This window comes from Apodemus sylvaticus, chromosome 1 (assembly GCF_947179515.1).
Source record: "Apodemus sylvaticus chromosome 1, mApoSyl1.1, whole genome shotgun sequence".
NCBI classification, from domain to species: Eukaryota; Metazoa; Chordata; class Mammalia; order Rodentia; family Muridae; genus Apodemus; species Apodemus sylvaticus.
In genome coordinates, this window is record NC_067472.1 from 8284653 (window position 1) to 8300569 (window position 15917).

A 15917-nucleotide genomic window follows, 5' to 3' on the forward strand; every position below is an offset into this window, starting at 1 on the left:
GATGATTCTCTTCTGGGCTTGGCACTGATCCGTTGGGCCACACAAGTAGACTTTCCTTGTTTTTTAATTCTTTTCTTATGTTAATGGATCACATCCAAAGACAAGATTCACAGAAGTCAAACAGAAAACCAATCAACCGCTATACTCAGCTTGGGAAGAAATCTAATCAAAACAACGTCTGCGTAGCCTAAAGTTGTGCTGTCCGGTTGGGAAGCTGCTAACCACAGGCAGAAGCTTTTAGTCATGCCTGTCACTGAAGGTGTAAAATAGTCACCTGTGACGCAGTGGTCTCCACGTTGGACAGGGCAAAATGAACAGTCACTCTGGGGGAAAGTTTCGCGGGACAGCCTAGGAAAGTCACGCAATCTTCGGAGGTATGATCCACCTTGGACCTAGTTAAAGAGGAAGGAAGCGTCCTTAGGTGGGAGGAGCTGTTCTAGGGAGTTGGAATGGCATAGCTGTTGGGCCGCCTCCCAGAGACCAGGACCAATCAGAGTGCAGAGCGCAGGACAGATGCTGTGAAAGCCATTGGCCTATGGGTTCTGGGTACCGGAACCGTAGTTACCCACTTTATCTGAAAGCATTGTGGAGGAGGAAAGCTGGATCCCCATCTTACCCCTCAGATCAGATCCCTAACCATCTGTGCACCTGGCTAAAGACAAACGCCCACGTGCCAGACCCTCCTGAGTTCAGCTGCTTCTTGGACTTGACTCTTTCTCCAGTGTCGAGCCTGTAGGTAAGTGCCTGGATTTCTTCAAATATTCAAATGGGGATGGGCTTAGCATTGACCTTGAGGGGTGGTTACAAGGATCCAAGGAATCCACTTACAAAGTGTCACAGATTCTGGCAAAATGCACATGGCGACTTTATGATGTCATTTCTTGTGCTGTTTACAGCATTTTTGCCGTTGTTTCTGATTCCTTCTTAATTTAAGATATTTTTGTGCAATTGAATTCATCAAACATTTTTTTAAAGGAATATATGTTTTGGCTGGGTATAGTGGCACTTGCTTTTAATCCTAGCACTAAGTAGGCAGAGGCAGATGGATCTCTGAGTTCGAGGTCAGCCAAGGTTGTTACACAGAGAAAACCTGTCTCAAAAAATAAACACACACACACACACACACACACACACACACACACACACACACACACGTTTTAAATATCTTATATAAGACATTTAAAAAATTCTTTTTTTTTTTTTTTTGCCTTACCCCTCAAGTGCTACAAGTGCTAAGATTGTAGACTGTGTTTCCACACTTGCCTTACTGGCACTGAGGCTCAAGCCCACGGCTTTACACGTGCCAAGCACACTTCTGCCACTGAGTTTATCTCAAGCCCAGGTCCGATAATCTTTTAAATTTGGCCCAGTGGTGGAGGCTGTAATTCCAGCAAGTTAGGAGATTAGGGCAGGAAGATTCCCAATTCAAGGAATCCTGGGCAATATAGTGTATATAGCCCTGTCTCAAAAATAAAAATGAAAAAAAGTCATTTGAGGATGCAGCTCGGTGGTAGAACTCTTGCTTAGTGTCTGCAAGATGAATTCAGTTCATCCCTAACATTGAAAAAAAAAAAAGGAAAAAACAAAACAGAACAAAAAGATGGGGGAGAGGAAGAAAGAAGGAAAAGGGGTCAGTTTGTGGTCTCCTCCTGTGTTTTCTTCTAGAAGCATCTTAAAGCATTCTTCCCTTCAAATATGTCTACAGAAAAGTGACAGGTTATGAGTTTTTACCCAAATAGTACATCCGTACTACAAGAAAGAATGCCAGAAGAAGTCAGGAACCCTCATGGATTGGTAGGGTTAGTAAAACTGGCCACCCCACCAAGTCTTCAAACTATAGACTCAATACAGTCCTCGTCAAAATTCCAACACAATTCTTCACAGAAATCGAAAGAACAATTTTTAGCTTTGTGTACCAACACAAAACACCCAGGATAACTACAACATTCCCGATGGTGAAAGAACTTCTAGAGATCTCACTTGCCTTGATCTCAAAACCAGCATGGTATTGGTACAAAAACAGACATGTGGATCAATGGAACCAAAATGAAGACCCAGACATAAATCCACACACCTATGGGCATCTGAATTTTGGTAAAGAAGTTAGTAATACACACTGGGGGAAAAAAAAGACAACATCTTTAACAAATGGTGCAGGTCAAATCGGATGGCTATATGTAGAAGAATGCAAATAGATCCGAACTTACCATCCCGCAGAAAACCTCAAAGTCTTCAACATAAAACCAGATACACTGACCCTGAAAGAAGAGAAAGTGGGGGAATGATAGCCTTGAACTCGTTGGCACAGGAAAAACTTTCTGAACAGAACACTGATAACAGCCATTAAGAGCAACAATTAATAAATGGGACCTCATGAAACAGAAGAGCTTTTGTATAGCTAAGGACACAGCCAGTGGGACAAATCAGCAGCTTGCGGAATGGAAAAAGACTTTCACCAATCCCATTTTAAAAATATCTAAAGTATATTTTTAAAAAGCTGAACATCAAGAAAACAAATAACCCAATTTAAAAATGGGGCATAGATTTGAACAGAGAGTTCACCTCAGAGGAATCTCAAATGCCTGAGAAGCTCTTAAAAGAAATACTTGGCATTCTTAATCATCTGGGAGATTCAAATCAAAACTACTTTGGGATTTCATCTTGCATAGATCAGAATGGCCAAGATCAATAAGACAAATGATAGCTCATCCTGGCAAGGATGTGGAGTAAGAGAGAACTTATCCATTGCTGGTGGGAGTACAAAGTTATACTGTCACTATGGCAACCATTGTGGTGGTTCCCCAGGAAGATGAGAATCTATCTACCTCAAGTTCCAGCTCTACCATTCTTGAGCACATAACCAAAGGATGTCTCATCTTACTACAGAGACACTGGGTCAATCATGTTCACTGATACTCTATTTATTATAGAATTAGAAACAACCTAAATGTCCATCAATAAATGAATGGATTTAAAGAGTGGTACATTTATACAGTGGAGTATTACTAAGTCATTGAAAACATGAAGTCATGAATGGATGGAACTAGAACACATCATCCTGGGGAGGTAGCCTCCACTCAGAATGACAGATATGGAATGTATTGTTTTTTAAAAAAAATTTTTTTTTAATTTTTTTGGTTTTTTGGATTTGGTTTTTTTGAGACAGGGTTTCTCTGTATAACCCTGGCTGTCCTGGAACTCACTCTGTAGACCAAGCTGGCCTCGAACTCAGAAATCCGCCTGCCTCTGCCTCTCAAGTGCTGGAATTACAGGCGTGCACCACCGCCGCCCCGGCTACTGGAATGTATTGTCTTATATGTGGGTGTTAGCTGTTAAGTTATTGATAAACAAACTGCAATCTGTATAACCACAGAGGTTAGGTGGGAAGTACAGAGTAGGGGTGGGCGGGGATGCATCTCCCTAGGAAGAGGAAATAGGATAGATATGGATGGATGACGGATTGGTGACTGGGGTGGGTGGTTGAGTGGGGAGGAGAAGTGAAGGGGGGAAGGAGGGAATACAGGAGGAAGGAGAGTTAAAACTAAGAGCCATTTGAGGTGTCGTATGGAAATCATGTGCAGATGGATCTACATGAAATACCACATGACAGACACAGAGCCCCAACTGGTATTCTTGCTGTCAAAGGGAGCTTCCAGTACTGGGAATGGGTTAAGGTGTCCCTTGGGAACCCCCAAACAGCCCAGGCTACTGCTAAGGCTGTTGATTACTCACGAGGCTGTATTGATGACGAGAACACTACACAATTCACTGAACACAGAGACGCCGAGATGGGGCCTACGTAGCGCCTTCACCCCGGCTAGTGCTCTTGATCATGGAAAGCGCTCTGCGTGCTACCAGAGGAAAGAAAGTAACCACCGATCAGCTATAAATCCTTTGATTGACAAGAGTGACCTGCTTGCAAGATACCCTGGTGCAATCATGACACAGAGGCTTATGGGAGTAACCAACCAGCATCTGATTTGAGTTTAGGTCTACTCCATTGATGGAGTCCATACTTAGCACTGCCTGAGGGGCACGGAACCTGAGACTAGGTAGGCCAGGGACAGAGGGTGAAACCAATACTACCGTTCTGCTGAAGGCACATAGCAAAAACACAGCTCCTGACAACACTGCTACATTCCTAGCCATCATCAGAGAAACCTCCTCCTGCAGCAGAGGGGACAAATACAGGGATCCACTCCGGACATGATGCAGAATACGAGAACTTGGAAGACTCAGCCCTCAGAGGGATGTCTCCACCAAATCCCTCCCCTCAGGGCTCAGGGAACTCTGCATCCCCTAGAGGGAACAGAGGACACTAAGGAATCAAAGCCTTCTAGACACACTAGGTCTGTAGTACATACGAACTCAGAGAGACTGAGGCAGCATGCACAGGACCTGCATGAGTCTGTGTCGGATGAGATCTGAGGGCTAAAGGGAGACGTGGACACACGCCCCAGTCTCTAACCTAGACGCTGTCACCAGTTCATAGCCACGGCAAATGAAAAGTTAGTTTCCTCCAAAGAGAGTTTCACTGGAGACACAAACCACTCTTAAGGGTAGACCTCATGCCCAGCAGTAGATGGCCAACACGAAATGAAGTCAACAACATCTTTGGCCGTTCTTTCTCTCATAATGTTAAGTTAGGGTGTTAAAAAACGTGCGCACGTGTGTGTGTGTGTGTGTGTGTGTGTGTGTGTGTGTATGTGTGTGTGTGTGTGTGTATCTCAGATCCTTTCCATGTGTTTTGGTGTTTTTTGTTATTTCTGCGTCTCTGTGTGCACATGTATGTGTGTCTGTGTCTATATGTTATTTGTGTCTCTGTGTGCACATGTGTGTCTGTGTCTATATGTTATTTCTGTGTCTCTGTGTGCACATGTATTGTGTCTGTGTCTCTATGTTATTTCTGCATCTCTGTGTGCACATGTATGTGTGTCTGTGTCTATATGTTATTTCTGCGTCTCTGTGTGCACATGTATTGTGTCTGTGTCTATATGTTATTTCTGCGTCTCTGTGTGCACATGTATGTGTGTCTGTGTCCATATGTGCTTTGTGCTTTTTCTTTGGCTCTTTTTCTCATTTGTCTTGTCATATTCTGATTTGTTTTGTATTTATATTATTTTATTATTACTATTTAGATGGGTTTTTTCCCTAATGAGAGGCTCTTTCAAAAGGGTGTGGCGGATCCATATGGTAGGGGATCCATTTGGGTGGGGAGAACTGGGAGGAGTAGGGGAGGGGAAACATAATCAGAATATACTGTATGAAAAATATTAGAGCCAGGCAGTGGTGGCGCATGCCTTTAATCCCAGCACTCTGGGAGGCAGAGGCAGGCGGATTTCTGAGTTTGAGGTCAGCCTGGTCTACAGAGTGAGTTCCAGGACAGCCAGGGCTATACAGAGAAACCCTGTCTCGCAAAACCAAAAAAAAAAAAAAAGAAAAAGAAAAAGAAGTCTGGCCCCAGCCTGTGGGTTGAAGCCTCACTCTCTGGTTTGTGGCTCTATTTTGGGACAGTCTGAAGACTTCAGGAGCTAGCTAAGCTCTGGATAGAAGTAGGTCACTGGGGCGTATTCCTGGGCGTATCTTGTCCTGCTTCTCCTTGTCCACCACAGGGTGAGGATACTGCTGGACCACAGCCATGCTGCTCTGCTTCAAGAATCACAGAGCCAAGCGTTCATAACCCGGGCCTTCCAAAACCACCGGCGGAAACACATCCTTCCCCATTAAAGTCTCTTTTGCTAGGCATTTTGGATGCTGTGCAATGGTAAGCAGCCTGTCCCTGTTAGGGGCAGTTGGGCAGGTTTTCACTTCTCCGGCCATAGCAGCAGAGCAGAGATGCACAGGCAGGTGTTTCTGTTGAGCTTGCACACTCGTCTGTAAGCAAGCATACACTCACGCTCCCCGAAGGGACCCTAAAGAAACCAGGTGGGACACAAAAACCTCCAGACAAACGACCTGGATGGTTTCACCATGAAGTGCTGCTCCCACAGAGCCTCAAATGCAGGCGGTACCCAAGTTTGAACTCTTCCAACCTCTGGAACCAGAGCCAAGGTAAACTGCCTTTTATGTCCCGAGTCGCCCGCAGCACGTAGTTCACAACCATCCGTAATGGGATCCGATGCCCCATTCTGGCGAGCCTGAAGAGGGTGACAGCGTACTTACACATATTAAATAAATAATTAAAAAAAAGAAAAACTCTACCTCAAAGAGCTAATATGTACCAACCAGTATCCCCAGAGCTCCCAGAGACTAAACCACCAATCAAAGAGTGCACATGGAGGGAGGGACCCATGGGTAAGTAGCAGAGGATGGCCTTTTCAGATGTCAATGAGAGGAGAGGCCATTGGTCCTGTGAAGACTCGATTCCCCAGAATAGGGGAATGCAAGTCAGGAAATTGGTGGGGGTGGGGGTGGGGCGGGGGATGGGGGGCAGGGAGGAGGGGCAGGGCAGGGCGGATGGGATAGGGGATTTTTGGTGGGGTAACCTGGAAAGCGATTAACATTTGAAATGTAAATAAAGCAAATATCTAATAAAAAATTAAAAAAAAAAACAAATGATATTGTGCTCTTCTATGTACATAGTGCCACAATATTTTTTAATTTTATTTTTCCATTTGCCAGTACGTCCTTAGCTTAGTTCTATTTTCAGCCCATTTTCAGCCACCGGATATATGAGAGAATATTTATTTCCATGTGAACGTGCGCATGGACGTGAGCCTGTTCACGTGTGTGGTTGCTCCTCTCGTGTGGAGGAGAGTCGTTTTCCACGTCACTATCTTGCTTATTGAGTCAGGGGCTCTCATTCGGACCCAGGACACATCTATAGGACAGGTCTGACTGGTTAGCTTGCTCCAGGGATCCCTTGTCCTGTTTCTAGAGCACCGGGATTAATGGCGTGTCGCCTGGCTGTTCTGTGGGTCGTGGGCATCTGAATTTTGGTTTTTCAGGCTTTTGTAACAAATGCTGTATCCACTGAGCCATCCACCAACCCGAGAAAAATCTTTAGAGTTGTTTTTCTTTAAAAATCTGTTATTCTCCCCCATTAATTTACGCCCACGTGATCCCTCTCCCACTGAACTTCAAAGGAAGGAGGGTGACCTCCTAGTGCTGAGGTCACACCGCAGCGGTTTTTGTTTGGCCCTCTGTTTAGGCTGGGAGCTCCTCCCTGTCGCAGAGCTGCTGGGGCCTCTTTGTGACAGAGCTGGGACAGGTTGTTTTCACAGCTGCGCTGCACTCTAACCCCTGAGCCGTCCGTCCCTGTCCTGGCACACTTGGCTTGCTGGTGAGGAGAGGGAGTATAGAGTGTAGATCTTGCACTCCTACGCGATTTCTGAGCTCACGCCCCTCCCGCCCTCTTACGCAGGGGCCTCTGGTTTGAATGTCGAGCCTACAATCCCAGAAAGGTGACTGTTTAGCATAACAGCAAGGCCTCCGGCCCCTGGGGTGAGGGGCAGCGGGACTCTGGCCTGTGCAGGTGTGCCTCTACAATGGGGGCTTTGACGGAACCTTAGACTAACGGCACCCCATGCTGGTCGGGGCCACCACCTCGCGTCATGGGAGAGCAAACTGCTTGTCTCATAAGTTCAGTCGATAGATGGTCTCCAAAGACGACGCCTGCTGTGACAGCGATGATTTACCCAGATGCAGAGACTTGAGGGTTTTTAAAAAGGCCTCATGGGAACAGAGTTCTTTCTGTACACCAGACGGTAAAATGTGCTTTTCTGGTTCTGTTTCTTTGGTCTTTGGAGCAGCCTCTGGAGTTGGGCATTTCTTCCTTCTCGCCACCGAGAGAGGGAAGGCACGTGACCAAAGCATCCGCAGCTAGGGAGAATCAACCAGGCATTCGGAACGCCTCTCGGGCCTGTGACCCTACCGATGGCGGAGTTCGGGTCACTTCCGAGGATCAAAAGAAAGCTGAGGATGGGCAGTAGCCTTTGCCACCCCCACTTGAGTGTGGGGGACCCGGCGGGCGGTGGCTGGAGCTGCCCCACTGCGCACGATCCCTCAGCGACGGTGAGGAGGGCGATGTACGGCCCGCAGAGTGCTTTCTGGAAACAGGGCCAGCTTCACGAGAGGAGGTGAAGGTGAAAGAATGCACGCTGTTCCCGGGCCTTCCCGTGAGGGAACTTGGGCAACATGCTGTCTTTCTTGATCTGCAGAGGCCTTGCTGGGTCTGCTGCTCATTTTGTGAATGTAGGCCAAAGGGAGGCCCCACAGAGCCCGCCCTGACGCTGCCTGACTCTGACAGGCCTGCAAGCAGGCAAAGATTTGCTGCCCGTGGTGTTCACTTGTCTGATATCTCTTGTCTCTGTCTCCCTCTCTCCCACTTTCTCTCCTTCTGTCTCCCCCTCTCTCCCAGAGCTCTGCATGGTGAGAGTATTGAAGTCAACTGATGCACCAATACCTCACGGATGTCCCAATTATCTGGGGAAGTGTCCTAAATTCAGAATGTTTCAGGAAATAGGTGGGTATGTAAGAATACACACAAGCCTACTGGGCCAACATTGGACTCTATTACTCTACTCTAGATGGTTTTATTGTAATTTTAGAATTGTTTTGTTTTGTTTTTGAAACAGAGTCTCACATTAGCCCCAGAGTCGCTGTGTAGCTGAGGATGACCTTGAAGTCCTGATCCTTCTGTCCCCAGCCTCTAAGAGAGTACAGGAATGCACTACCACATTTGGATGATGTACAATTTAAACAGTAGTCATAGGCCTGGTGTCGGTGGATATTTTGGCTATCCATTTGACATGAAGTCCATGAAATCTATCCTGTGAACTGGCAAGGTGCATTAGTCAAATTCCCATTTTTATAATAAAATACGAGACTGTTGTTTTATTTTTTAAAGATTTTTATTTTTCTTATAATTACAGAGGCTCAATCCTTGTGGACCTTGTCTCATCTGTCTTGAAGGCCTGTAGGTCGACATATCGCAGCGGCAGGATAGTGTGCAAGTCAGGATCGTGTGGTGAGACAGGAAGCAAGGAAGTGGGGCGAGTCAGGTTCTCTTACAGCAACTGGTTCTTACAAGAACTTCCCAGAATCCTTAATTCCCACCAACACTGGTGTGCCAAGTGACTTACTGAATTTCTATTAGGTTCTTCCTCTTAAAGGTCACACAGTTTCTTAGCATTTATAAACCTTTAGGGAACGAATCCTACCCAAAACCAGCAACAACTAAGCAAAGTTCTTTTAAAGGTTGATTTTTAAATTATGTGCATGTGTGTATCTGTGTGTATGCGCATGTGACTGCAGTACCTAAGAATGTCAGAAGAGGGCGATTGTTTCCCCAGGAGCTGATGTTATAGACTGATTAGCAGACACATGGGCGTTGGAAATTACTCAAGGTCCTCTACAAGAATGGTAAGTGCTACTAAAAGCAGAACCAGCTCTCTATCCTCTAAGAAAAGCTTAAAATTTTTTTTTTAAAGCAACACGCTTTCAATACACAGTTGTCTGGAATCAGCGACCAGCTTCCCATTTCAGTTTTAGACTGCATCATGCCGGAAAGTTTCTGAATTTTCTCGTGCATGTGGATCCATGTGCTGCCCTTGCTCTGGAAGTGATTACTGCTTCTGTGTTTTCTGAGCAGAGCTGTCTGGGACTTCAGTGTGGACTGATACCTCAGTCTTGTTCTATAATAAATAGCTGTGCAGTCTTGCTTATGCGAGTCTCTTGGCTTGATTTTTAAAAAAAAATCTATTAAATGAAGCTGTTGGAGAATGAATCCTTAGCCCTCGACTTCCAAAATTCCATGTTTGTGGCTTAAATTCAGCTCTGTTTTGTTTGCCTTCAAACATATGCAGACTGGGTGGGTGCTTAGATGGCAGGCTTACTCTGTACTCTGCCCTGTGGAAACTCAATGGGTTGTAAACTGTAAGGAAATCTCCGAAGGCTAGTTTTTTTCCCCCAATAGGTTTCCTAGAAGAGAGGCTAAATAAGGGTCACCCTAAAATAAAATGCCACTGTGATTCCCCAGTGGCAAATACCACCAGGAATTTCATCTGAAATCTGTGGAGAGTGAATGAAAGGGTGAGATTCACATCAACAAAGAATGACCCCTCAGCCATGGGCTGCTAGGAATGCAAGCTGTCACAGTCACTTTAGAAAAGTCTGTCAGTCTCTCAAAATATTAAGCGCAGAATTACGACACGTGCCAGAAATTCCATTCCTAGTGAAATATGTGATTTTAAGATGTGTTGTGCTGCCAGGCGGTGGTGGCCCACGCCTTTAATCCCAGCACTTGGGAGGCAGAGGCAGGTGGATTTCTGAGTTTGAGGCCAGCCTGGACTACAGAGTGAGCTCCAGGACAGCCAGCGATATACAGAGAAACCCTGTCTCGAAAAAACAAAACAAAAAAAATGTGTTACGCCCAAATAGGACCGTTCGTAGTCACCCCAAAGTAGAAAAATCTCTAAGGTCTGTTTGAATGAATAGATAAAATGTGGATGCATGTGTTGCTTTGTTTCTATAATCCCAACACATGGGAGGCTGGGTCGGGATTACGAATCTGAGGTCAGTATGAGCTCTTCAGTGAGTCTGAGGCTAGCCTGTTTCAAAAAGTACAGCAAAATGAAGACTGGAGATGGTTCAATGGGTAAAGCCCTTACAGCAGGTCTGAAGGCCTAAGCTCAGTACCCAGAACCCACTCCAGAAGGAGAAAGGTGACTTCAAAAGTCTTCCTCTGATGTGTGTACACATTTTCTGGCATATACACACCAGTGTGTGCAGCCCTGCATACACAACAAAAACAATAAACACAAAGAAATGAAATGAACCCCATGAAAGGGGCGTGGCCTGTTAATGGATTATTAGTATGGCATGGTCAGGGCAGCAAGGAAGAGAGAGAAAGCAGAATATGGGATGCCCAAGGCTGGGAAGGGTGAAGAAAATGAGGAGTCATGGTAAAGGATAGAAATGTTTTTATGGTGGTAAAAAAAATTCTCCAAAATGGACTGTGGTGACAGTTGTGCAATTGTGCAAACACACAAACCCCACTAGTCACTCACACAGTGGCTGCACTAGCCCATACCCCAATAAAGTTGTTTAAAAGAACACAAGGATGGAAAAGAATCTCTAAGACAAGCAAGAGACACATAAAAGGTAAAGGCTGGTGAGAAAGGGGAATGGGTGTGTGGAGAGGAGCGGACACATGGGTCAGGAATGGGCGCCCACGCGGGGAGGGAGGCAGGCATAGCTGCCCACCACAGGAACGCCAACAGCGCGGGGAGCAGAGATAGCAGGATCAAATAGGTTTGCCAGCAGCAGCCAGGTTAGCTCTAAGGTCAGTGAGACTCTGTCTCAAGCGAATAAAGTGGAGAGCAGTGGAGCAGGATTCACGGCATCCTCCTGTGACTCGTGTGTGTGTGTGTGTGTACCTCCCCATGTGCTCACCCCCTATGTTCTCCCCCCCCCCAAACACACAGTGTGCTCACATACCACACACACTCATGACTATTTCACTAATATATATTTTAGGAGCACCCAGTTCATTCCAAAAGAGGGCTTTTATCAGGCAAATTGTGATCAGGGCAAGCGATGGTTAATAACGGGAGATGGCGATTTTCCCTCTTGGATGCTGGCCTAAGCACTAAGCAGTTTATTTTCCTCTGAGTATTTTAATGCAGCGTTGTGAAGCCCAAGCAGCCCGTTGGTCTGTTTCTCGGCTCTGTTTGTTTGTTTGGCTGGATTGAGTTAGTAATGAGATTGCATATGGCAAGGGACACCCATGACATCAGAACTAACAGTTCTGCCAAAGTTCTGCCAAGTCCCAGTGACTTGCCCCAGGAATTGAAAACCCAAAATTGCAAAACAGCCAGAGAGTGGGGGACTTGCTAGTTGGTGTGAAGCTGGGAGGAAGTCTGTTCAAGCAACCACGGTGACAGCATTCTGAAGAGGTTGTTTAATCCTGCTGCAAGGACAGTTTCAGCAGAGTTGAAAACCAGGGCATGTTTTCTTAGATTCTCCTAGGGGAGGGGTCACAAATCAGATGTTGGGCAAAATGTGGGCAGGTAAAGAATAGCAGGCCACTTAGCTGCCTGAGGGCTGTCTGCCTCATCTTTGGGGGAGGGGCTGCTCCCTGTGTGCCGCTGTTACTGAACAGAGGAAGGGCAGTGTCACCAAACCAATTTGAGTTTCCAAAGGAATCAGAACATGACCGGTTTTAGATACTGAAATCTTCCTTTTAAAGTGTTGTGTTTTAATCAGAATTTAAAGATTTGTTTATTAATTTTAGTGTGTGTGTGTGTGTGTGTGTGTGTGTTTCATGTACATGCTGCTGTCTGTGGAGGTCAGAAGGGAACATTAGATCCCCTGGAACTGGAGTCACAGGTAGATGTGAAGCCACCTCAGGTGGGTGCTAGGGACCAAACCTAGGTTCTTTGCAAGTGTAGCAAGAGACTTTAACCAGAGTCATCTCCAGCTCTTTCAGAATTTAAAATGCAATGGCAAACAGCAATTTATGGGAGTACATTATTTGCAGATCATACACTTGATAGGAGATTTGAATCTAAAATATACAAAGAATGCTTATGGGCTGGAGAGATGGCTCAGTGGTTAAGAGCACTGACTGCTCTTCCGAAGGTCCCAAGTTCAAATCCCAGCAACCACATGGCTCACAACCATCCATAATGAGATCTGACACCCTCTTCTGGAGTGTCTGAAGACAGCTATTGTGTACTTACATATAATAATAAATAAACCTTAAAAAAAAAGAATGCTTATAATTCAAGAATTCTGAAAACAAAAGACATAATGATGCCGAGCAGCCTGACTGTGAAATTGGAAGAGTTGGAACAGACACATCTTCCAGTGGAGATAGTTGCGTGATTAATAAGCTTATGAAAAAATGCTATACATCATTAGTGTCATGAAAAGAGAAATCAAAACCACAGTTGAGATATTACTTTATACCCACGGGAATGGCTAGAAAGAAAGACAATAATAAGTATTGGAGAAGATGGAGGCAGGAGCTCTCTGGTGGTTCTGGGGATGTGAAGTGACCTTGCCATCCTTGAAAGCAGAGTAGAGCAGGGTGGTGGTGGTGCACACCTTTAATCTCAGCACTTGGGAGGCAGAGGCAGGTGGATTTCTGAGTTCGAGGCCAGCCTGGTCTACAAAGTGAGTTCCAGGACAGCCAGGGCTACATAGAGAAACCCTGTCTCGAAAAAACCAAAAACAACAACAACAACAAAAACAGAGTAGCATTTCCTTAAAGAGTTAAGTGGCATGGCCACACGGTAAACATTTTCACCTCCCTGCTAACTACTTAAAATGCTGAAAACACATGCGCAAATAAAAAGCTGCAAATGAATTTCAATACCAAGCTGTGTTACTTTTCTATTGCTATCATAAAGCACCGTGACCAAGGCAACAGTAGAAGGAAGGACTTCTTTAGGCTGAGGATATCAGACGGATCGGAGCCTGTCATAGCAGGGACACAGCAGGCATGGCGGTCAGAATGGTAGCAAGCTGAGAGCTCACATCTTGACCTGCAAGCAGCGATCAGAGCTCGGGCACTGGGGATGGGGGCTTTGAAATCTTAAAGCCTCTCCCCCAACATGGCCACACCACCTAAACCTATGCAAACAACCTATCTGAATCATTCAGACATCCGAGCTTACGGGGTGTATGCTCACTGCAAACACTACATTTATACCAAACTGGGAACTTCAAAAACGTTTACACACTGGTGAAAGGTAATTCCCCATTATGTGGGATATTGTTTAGCACATCTGAAGTAAAAAGAATCAATGGGTGCGTGTTGCAACATGGGTAAACTTAAAATTGCCATGTTAGGGTGTTCATAATCACTTGAAAGTCCAGCTCTAGGAGAACAGCTGCCCTCTTCTGGCCTTTAGAAGAATTTACACTCATGCATACATACCCCAACACAGACACTCACAATACAAGTAATGAAAACACACGCGCGCACGCACGCGCGCACACACAAACACACACCATAAAATTGGCATATTAAATAAAAAGGGCCAGTTAAAAACTCTCATGTTATCCAATATCATTTATATCCAATGCACAGATGAGGCAAATTTATACAGAAAGATTAGCAGTTAACCTAGGGTGTGGAAGATGAGGGCGGGCACCGGAAGGTCATGCCAAGGGTACAGATTATGAAGAAGATTGTCTAGCATCGACTGTGGTGAGGGCTGTGACTTTCACAAACCCACTGAGATGCACAGTGTAAATAGGGTAATTGTGTGGTATGTGACTCTTTCCTCAATAAAGTTGTTACAAAATAATGCAGTGAAGGCCCACACAGATCACTGCTCCCAACTTCGGAGTGTCTGCATAGGTCTTGACAGCCTCACAGAAGTTCTTGAAGGGTTCAAGGAGTAGACGGTATCGGGGCAGAGAAGCATTGTTGCCTGCTTTAAAGCTATCATTCCATTTAGTGACAGAACAAGGGCTGGAAATATCTCCCGACCTCTTCCTCTTGGCATATCACCACGTGCTCACACGTAACCAGGAAGGGACCGCGCAAGTCGCCATCATGAACAGCTGGACGTGCTCTCTTCCCTTCCTCATGTTTCGCCAAGTCCTCCCTCTCTCCTCCACTCAAGGCTTCTTGAGGAGAGGATAAAATATTGTAGAGAAAGATACTCCCCAGAGGAAGAGACAATACACTCACCACCCCCAGCAGCCTGGGAGGGTTGTGTTTCTCCAGAACACACTTAATCTGTGTGTTTGCGAGTCGCTCACACTTAGCTCATCACTATGGAGTTTACTCAACCATCTGATGTCCAAGAAACCCTGTGGGCCTCCTAAGGTTTAAAAAAGATTTTTTTTTTTTTTATTATTCGAACCAGAGGACTGAACTTTGCCAAGAGCAAATGGAACTCAGATATCAAAAGGTCTGAGTTCAGTTTTCACTGAAGACAAAGGGTGAGTAGATTGCGGACCAAGCCAAACGCTCAGTTTCCCCCACCCTTAATTTACAGTACATTCTTTTGGCAGACTCTACAATTCTGAAAGTTGGCTTTCTTCCCCCATTCCTCTCTAGGGTGTAACCATGAGCCTATCTTTTAGTTACGTTTACAAAAAAAGAAAGATCATATCATATTAATTTGTGAGGCCCTCCTTCACCCATCGTTGCTCCTATAACCATCAATTTTATTAGAAAACTTAGAAACCTTTGAAAAACTTGAAAGAAATCCTCTTAATTTTGCCGACTGCAAATATTTCAGTTTCAAAGCCTCTTCACGAAGGAGTTTAGGGAAGGAATTTTGCCATAGTCCCCATCTCAGTACAGAGACAGGATATTAACCTGTTATCAACTCTCAATAAATAGTGATCCTGAGGAATCACTATTTATTGGAATGCTTAGATTGGGAAGATGCAAAATTCTCCCATTCTGCCTCCCAAAGAGAAAGGCAGAATGAGAGGCACTTACATTTTTTCTTTTTTTTATTCTCTCTCTCTCTCTCTCTCTCTCTCTCTCTCTCTCTCTCTCTCTCTCTCTCAGCACCAGTGGAGATTGAACTCAGGGCCCTGTGCACGCAAGACAAATACTCTACCACCAAGCTAAATTCCCAGCCCTTTACTTACAAAAAAAAAATGTCTATGTATGTGTGAGCATGTGCGTATGTCACTGGGTGTGTGTGGAGGTCAGATAACTTAGAAGGGATCAAGGCTGGCTTTGAGGCATATGTCTTTGTGAACTATCTCTCTAGCCAGATCTACCTGTCTGCCTGCCTGTCTGTCTATCTATTTAGTCTATCTATCTATCTATCTATCTATCTATCTATCTATCTATCTATCTATCATCTATCTATCTATCTATCTATCTATCTATCTATCTATCTATCTATCTATCCTTTTGTTGTTAAATTGTGTTTTGAGCCTGTTCTAAGTAGAATGTACTCTGTAGATCAGGCTGGTCTTGAACTCTGAGACCTTCC